This window comes from Drosophila arizonae, chromosome 6, assembly GCF_054131065.1.
Source record: "Drosophila arizonae isolate 15081-1271.41 chromosome 6, UAZ_ARI_1.0, whole genome shotgun sequence".
Classification (NCBI taxonomy): Eukaryota; Metazoa; Arthropoda; class Insecta; order Diptera; family Drosophilidae; genus Drosophila; species Drosophila arizonae.
This window is the reverse complement of record NC_142926.1, coordinates 1044688-1053240: the sequence shown is the minus strand read 5'-3', so window position 1 is coordinate 1053240 and position 8553 is coordinate 1044688. Positions and strand designations below refer to the sequence as shown.

Genomic DNA, 8553 nt, shown 5'->3' with positions numbered 1-8553 from the left:
TGACGTAAAGCCTCACGAGCAGCAGAAGCAGCAGAAGCAGCAGCAGCCGCGTCATCACAACTGAGCAACTGAGCAACCGAGCAACCGAGCAACCCCCCAGCTATAAGAATTTCCAACTCCCAGCGAGGTGTACTAAATAGAGATTTAGACGCCTGAGTTCCGACTTGAAATGGTCACCCACTTCTTTATGACTTCGCCATATGAGAGTCAGCGCAATCTTGACATGGAACCGCTCGATTCAGGCTCATGTGCATTTATCCATAATTTGTAGTTTGTAAATTGTTATGGACTGCGTATGCTTCTTAAATTTGTCCCTTGCGTACTGTCATTTATTATAATGTCAATCGAAACCCTTTTCCCTGCTCTACCGTATGACGTCGCATGCGCCCGATTCGCACGCTTCCTCTCCTCGTCTCAGAATTGGGGAGCGCCTGCGCACTTGACCCTAACGCCGATTCCGTGAGAGCTAGTCGGCGTGTGATCAACCCAAAACACTGAACCTTCACACGCTCATGCACACATGCATACATGTATGCACCTATACATGTAAGCTTGAATTTGCCTTCCACTACAAATAACAAGTGAGACTCTAGTCGAGACTGCTCGACTGGGTGATACCCTGAGCCTCCAAGCTGATATTCTAATCTTGCATCCACACGCACGCATAAGGAGGCACTCTGCTAACTGCGCACTTAGCAGCGACTGCGCTTGGGCTGCGCTGCAGTGTGGGCAATATTATGAGAATTTACTTGTTGAATAATTTCTCTTGCAGACGGACTATCTTCATGAAACTGTCAGAACGTGATCATAATCTTCAAATGTATGTATACTCCGAGGCACAAGTCTTTAATTCTTGAAATACGTTTCTTACATATTTGCGGCGAAGGGGCCGTGGTATCCAAAATCTGTAAATTACAAAATCTTCGTATTCATTCACTTGCCTCCTTCTGACTGTTGATTGGAGTTCCAATTTGCATTGCTTAGCACTAGCGCGGGAGCCTGTAAGCCTGTACACATATAAATATGTTCGCTTTGACCAGTGTCATACTCATACATATCTTCTGGGGTCAGCCACGTCCCTATCTGCCTTTCATACTCGATTCGCATTTTAGATTTACTGCTAAACGGAAAAATAATTATTATTTGAATCTACCTGATTAGAAATACATGGAACAACAAATTACTATTCAAAATAAGAGCAAGAAAGAAAGCTCTAGTCCAGAATGCTCTACTACGAGGTTATTCTTCGCGCCTTTCTGCTTACACAAGAAACAGACACACAAACTCACAGACACATAAACACGCATGGGCTGCAGTGTGGGCATACTATGGGATGAATTTAATTACATACTTAATAACTTTTCTTTTGGACTTTCTTTCAGATCGTGATTACAACAGCAAAATGCGTGTATTTGCTAAAGCACAAGCTTCTAGTATTTGAAATGCGCCTTTTAGAAATTTAGGGGTGAGTGGATATAGGGGTGGGGAGAATTTTTTAACAAAAATCGAAATTCTGTAAGGCCCATTTAAAAGATGACGTCTAATGCTCTAATGATTTCACGGATATAAATTTATTACTAACTTTCGATAATGTTTTATCGATATCAAAATAACGGGATGAGTTATCGATATTTGGAGATAAACTCCGCTTTATATATACGGACATTCTAAAAGAAAGTTTAAGTCTCTAGCTCTTATAACTTCTGAGATCGACGCGTTCATACATACGGACAAACGGAAAGACGGACGGACGGACAGACGGACAGGAATAAATCGGCTCAGCCGTCGCCCTGATCAAGAATATATATACTTTGTGGGGTCTGCCACGCCTCCTTCTGCCTGTTACATACTTTTCAACAAAACCATTATACCCTGATTTCGGATTTTGAATGCGCATATATAGGAATGACGGAAACAAAAAAACCCGACTTGTAAAAGTCAAAAGAGAAACAAAATTTGTGTTAAATAAATAATATAAATTCATAAAATGCGAGAGCATAAAATAATACAAAAACCAATGCAAACTAATCGAAAAGCCAGGCAATAAATAAATCTATGTCGGGCGGTAGCTTTTGGTAAGCAAATATTACGAATCAGATTCAACACGCTCCTGATTCTTAATTTCCCGTGCACACGCACATAGTCCAACCAGCCACCCCCGGTGCAAAGAAACCAGTTAACGATGCATACATAACCAACGCGTCTAGAATTGGTGCCGCCCCAACGGACTAGCGGCAGGACGTCTGGCCTCTGTGATTGTGCGCAGTTATTTAAAATAATATTTCCGTATCCGGCAAGTAATACGCGACGCGTGCAGACCAACATCTGTAAGTAGCCAGACCTAAAGAGCAGGCAGGATTTAACCAGGCTATTCCAAATCCAACTCCAATTCCATTTATATGAGGGGCTCTCTCATCACTGTTCGGAACTGCTCACTTACTTAACGAGAACAACTTCCAATCTAATACAGAATTTACATCGCGTTAATAGAGTTGATATTGCGTTGTCTCTCATATCAATATCAAACGCTTAAGGCACCAGAGTCTGGACTAGGCTGAAGAGCAGAATAGAAGCGCCACCAGTGCGTAGTGGTGGGCCAAGGGGGCGTGACATCCAAAATCTGTACTTGTCACGTAATTCTTTTCTTCACATTAAATTTGATGTCTCTAGTTCCAACAGTATTTAAATTGTCGATAAAAAAGAAATGCTATGAGCAATCTAAAATATCTGATAAACTTGTACTGCGTATGGTATACACGAGTGTACATGTACATCCCGTTGTTAATACCCTGAACCCATTTTCAATGGGAAATCAGGGTATAATCGTTTTGTTGAATTGTATGTAACAGGCAGAAGGAGGCGTGGCAGACCCCACAAAGTATATATGTATATACTTGATCAGGGTGACGAGCTGAGTCGATTTAGCCCTGTCAGTCAGTCTGTCTGTCTGTCCGTCCGCCCGTCTGTCCGTATGTATGAGCGCGTCGATTTCAGAAGATATAAGAGCTAGAGACTTCAAATTTTGTTTTAAAATGTCCTTATGTATAGCACGGATATCGAGTTTATCCCTAAAAATCGATAACTCATCCCATTATTTTTTATCGATAAAAACCCTTATCGAAAATCAGTTATAAAATTATATCTCCTACATCTTTACAGCTAGAATCTCCAAATCTTATTTGTATATATATATATGCATTTTATATAATTTCGTTTTCTTTTTTAATTTACCCCTCACCACTATATCCACCCCCTCGCTCACATATTTAAACAAGTAAGAAGGCTCTAGTCGAGGCTGCTCGACTAGGAGATGCCCTGAACCCTCTAAGCTGATATTCTAATCATTCTGCACTTTTATGCACACATACATACACATGCATACACACGAACGCAAAAGCCTGCGCTCTGCTAGCTGCGCAGTTAGCAGCGACTGCGCTTGTCGGATAATTTATTTTGTAGACATACGATCTCAATGAAACTTTCAGAGTGTAATCATATGGTAAATATGTGTGTACATTCCAAAGCCCAAGTCTCTAGTACTTGAAAAAGCGTTTTTTACAAATTGGTGGAGAAGGGGGCATGGTATCAAAAATCTGTAAATTACAAAATCTTTGTATCGATTAACTTTATATACAACGCAAATTTGAAGAGTCTAGGTCTAAAAATGTTCAAATTAGGCTAAAAAACCAAAATCAATTTTTCGATTATTCTCGATAAAAAAGTTATCGGGCGATTTATCGAAAACATAAAGCAAACTCGTACTGCGTATGGTGCTCACGAGTATGCATGCCAAATTTCAGCTCTCTAGCTCTTATGACTTCTGAGATCGACGCACTCATACGGACGGACGGACGGACGGACAGACGGACAGGGCTATATCGACTCAGCTCGTCGCGCTGTTCAAGAATATATATACTTTGTGGGGTCTGCCACGCCTCCTTCTGCCCGTTACATACTTTTTCACAAAACCATTATACCCTGATTTCCCATTTTCAATGGGTTCAGGGTATAAAAAGGCGTATTTCAAATACTAGAGACTTGTACTTTGGCAAATGCATGCATATCCATGTTATAGTCATAATCTAAAAGTTTCATGAAGATCGTCCAACGACAAGAAAAGTTATTAAAAAATTAAATTCTCATAGTAAGCCCACACGGCAACCAATGCGTGTTTATGTGTGCGTGCCTGAGTGTGTGCGTGTGTGTGTGTGCATGTGCGAACAATTATTGATATATTAGCTGCTCGAAGGCTCAGCGAATCTCGTTGTCGAGCAGTCTCGACTAGAGCTTTCTTACTTGTATACTCTGAACCCATTGAAAATGGGAAATCAAGGTATAATAGTTTTGTATTTGTATTATATTATATATGTATTTTATTATTATTTATTATTATTCGGTTTTTGTTGTAAAATATCTCCCTTCCCTATACCAACCCCCTCACCCTCACCATTGCAAAAGGCGTATTTCAAATACTAGAGACTTGTGCCTTGGCATATACACGGACTTTAATGTTATATAAACGACCTAAAAGTGTCATGAGCAGAGTTCATCAACAAGAAAAGTTATAAAACAATTAAATTTCCATGGTAAGCCCACACTGCTGCCAATGCGTGTTTCTGCTTGCATTCCTATGTGTTTCTATGTGTGAGTGTATGTGTTTCTTGTGTAAGTACATTGTACATTATGAAATATCAATTCTTCGAAGGGTTCTGGGGATTTCGTAGACGAGCAGTCTCGACTAGCGCTTTCTTACTTGTTCTATGCTATCGCTATCGCCTTCAATATACCCACTCTTTGATATGTGTAATTAGAGGGAAGCAAAGCTTCTAATGAAGTTGATATTAAATGTATACACACAGAGGTCTTAAAATGATTCAACGTGTGATGCGAATTCGCTAAGCATAAGACCGTATAGATATGTACGGAGGAATGTTACAGTGGTTCCGTTTATTTATATATATATATATGTATATATATATATATATATATATATATATATGTATATAGAGCCATTACGCCTTCTTACAATACACAATAACAACAATTAAGAGAGTATATATAAAAAGTATACATATATATATATATATAATATATTTTGTTTACTTTAGGGGTAGGCACGCCTCGGCTTAGCTGGTCTGAGCTCCGGTCACCCCTTAAGTAAGGCCCGTCCCTACATCTGCCTAATAAACTCTCGCGCAGTCCCATTGTGTGGAGGAGAGGTACTCGTACTTTCGGCTACTCGTATCTGTGTCTCTCTATCTATTCAGTATTGAGTATGCAGTGTAACTACTTTGACCTCTATTGTTGTATTAGTTATTATATGTTCGAGTTTTCTCTTCAATCACTCCGCACAGTCTGTCTGCGGTTTTTGGTCTTTGTTGTATTTACCTAAGCTACATTTTGTTCAATCTCTTCCTTTCTACTTTTCATCTCATTGTGCTGCATATACTTTTCTTTTTTCTATATTCTATTTTATATTCTCTATTCCCTATTTGTTTTTTTTTTAATAAGCTCCTGACTGACGTTGACGTTACCATTGCGGCCAAGTCTGCGGCTTATTATTATCGTGGACCTAAGAAGGAACATCTTTTGATCCCAAATCTCAGATCACAAAAGCCAAGTGAGAGAGACCTAAGCTGGTTTCCAGAAATATGTACATAGGTGCTTCAAATAGTATTTATTAATTAAACTAAACAGTCCTCTTCTGCAAGATTTTGGAATTTTTTTACCTAGAGATATGTTTGGGGTTCGTAGTGTTCTTTTGTTCTTGTGTTGTTTTCCCCTTTGTCTGCCGAAGCAAAAATACAATGCTTAACGTAATGTAGACATTCCTTCTTCTCTATCCATCTCCCTGTGTCTCTTCCTTCCTCTCTGACTGTTAGCACCTTTGTAACGTTTAGAGTTAGTTGTTGTTTGGTTTGTTGACAGCCGTAATCAATAGGCCAGCCTACCAAAAATCTGAGTCCCCTTCCCCTGTCCGCATGCTTAAAACCCGTGCCATCACACCATTCCCTTTGTTCTTTCATTCACTTTCGCTGTCTTTTTCAACTCGTGCTTTTCAAATTGTAATTCGAATGCATTTCAAATATAATGATAGTCTTTCGATTAATCCCTGATCTTGGAATTTATTTATGCAAACATGTTGTATACTTAAATAAATAAATATTAATTATTTTATTGCGTTCTGTGTATCTGAAAATGAGAAATCAGGTTATAATGGTTTTGCTAAAAGGTATGTAATAGGCAGAAGATAGAGTGGCAGCCCCATAAAATATATATATTCTTGATCAGGGTGAGAAGCTGAGTCGATCTAGCCCTGTTCGAGTATGCACGCGTCGATCTCAGAAGGTATAAGAGCTGGAGACTTCAAATTTTGTTTAAAATGTCCTATAAATTGCGGGCTTATCGAGTTTATCGCCAAAATCGATAACTCTTACGGTTATTTGGTTATCGATTAAAACATTATCGAAAGGTAGTTATAAGATTATATCTCCTACATCTTTAAAACTAGAATATATATTCAGATAAATTTTATACAATTTTGATTTTCGTTATGTTTTGGATACCAGAATCCCCAGTGAAGGTCACAGCCAGTGTGGCTAATTTTGAAAGTTTTGGTATTATTTTTATACCCTGAACCCATTTTCAATGGGAAATCAGGGTGTAATGGTTTTGTTGAAATGTATGTAACAGGCAGAAGGAGGCGTGGCAGACCCCCAAAAGTATATATATTCTTGATCAGGGCGACTAGCTGAGTTGTCCGACCAGCTGTCCGTCTGTCTGTCTGTCCGTCCGTCCGTCCGTCCGTCCGTTCGTCTGTCCGTCTGTCAGTATACTTGAACGCGTCGATTTCAAAAGATACAAGAGCTAGAGACCTAAATCTTTTTGTAAAATGTCCGTATATACCACGCGGATATCGAGTTTTGCTTTAAAAATCCATAACTCATCTCGATATTTTTATCGATAAAAATCGTTATCAAAAATCAGTTATAAAATTATATCTCCTACAACTTTAAAGCTAAAGTCTCCAAATTTTTAATGTGAATTTATACGCAATTTATACGATTTTGGTTTTTGTTTAATTTTTAATTTACCTCCCACCAATATATCCACCCCCTCACCCACATATTTGAAAAAGGCGTATCTCAAATACTAGAGACTTGTGCTTTGGCAAATACATACATATCCGTGTTATGATCAAAAAAAGTTATTAAACAATTAAGTTCTCATAGTAAGCCCACACTGCAACCAATGCGTGTTTATGTATGCGAGCGTATGCCTGTGTCTGTGCGTGTATGTGTGTGTGCGTGTATGTGTGTGTGCATGTGCAAATAATTATTGATATATTAGCTGCTCGAAGGGTTCAGGGGATCTCGTAGTCGAGCAGTCTCGACTAGAGCTTTCTTACTTGTTAAATGTCAAGATACTCAATAGAATTTGTAGATCATATGCTGAAAGTTTCATTAAATTCCGTTAAGTCAATCAACGTGAGGTTTTGGGTTCGGGCCCGACTTTTAGAGCAAGGCGATATTGATTTATTTTTTGCAGTTTTTTGCGACATTTACTAATTTATTAAATGTAAGTGCCAATATTTTAAAGATTTGTATTTTTACTAAATGGACAGACATGAAAAGACTAATCAAATTAAATGCTTAGAAAATGGACAACGCGTACGCAGCTTTCTTATGCATTCTTTTCCTATTGTATTTACGAAACTATAATTGCTTAACTACTTAACTACTAAGTAAGCAAATATAGTAGAATCCGGCTATAGCGACGCTCAAGGGACCGACGATTTTACGTCTCTATACCTGAAGGACGCTTAACCCAGATGAAGCAAGAAAAAATTGTTAAATTTTCAAATCAAAATAAATGTATGTTTATACATTGAATTTAATAATATGGTATAGAAACATTTGAATGACGGCGATATGGCAGTATGTCTCTCTCTATCTTAGCAGCATTTGTGTCGCTGCTACGCACCCAAGCTAGGGTATTGATCACTGATAAATAAATACATATTTATATACATTTCTAAAAACGTCTATTTTTTTATTATTTTGCTGTATTTTTTCTTCGGCATATCGTAATAGCCAGTGAATGACTAAAATTATCAAAAATATCGTCGGTTTGTCGTCAAGCAGAAAGGCTCTAGGAATTATTAAAATTACAGTTGCTCAAAGATTTCAGGGCACCTCGTAGTCGAACCGTTTCGACTAGAGCTTTATTACTTGTTGATGCTAAAGACATGAAATTCGTAATATATACTGGGATTCAACCCAAGACCAATCACAATTAGATAGCTAAGTTAGTAGAGGCCTTCTCTAAGTACCTCTTACTCATTTTGTTTTAGGTGTAACACATTAAAAATACCCTGCAATTTGCACAATTTTTCAGCGTGTTTCAAAATTTCGCATTTTCATCACCCTAGAGGCCTTCTAAGAACTGAATAATTATGACATGTCGATGCCGATTACGGGCGTGGTAGATCTGATCTGAATCTGCAATATTTTGAAATTTATACTCCGGTTGACAGCACATAATCAATACTCA

The 8553-nt window shown here is 38.3% G+C and overlaps 1 long non-coding RNA gene across 1 annotated transcript; it reads right to left on the bottom strand.

The window, feature by feature from the left end:
* Positions 1 to 827: 827 nt before the first annotated feature.
* Positions 828 to 2929, bottom strand: LOC149268314 (uncharacterized). Its single transcript, XR_016270765.1, has 2 exons — positions 1055 to 2929; positions 828 to 999 (listed from the first exon to the last, which is right to left on the bottom strand). It is a non-coding gene; the product is annotated as an uncharacterized LOC149268314 (long non-coding RNA).
* Positions 2930 to 8553: the final 5624 nt, after the last annotated feature.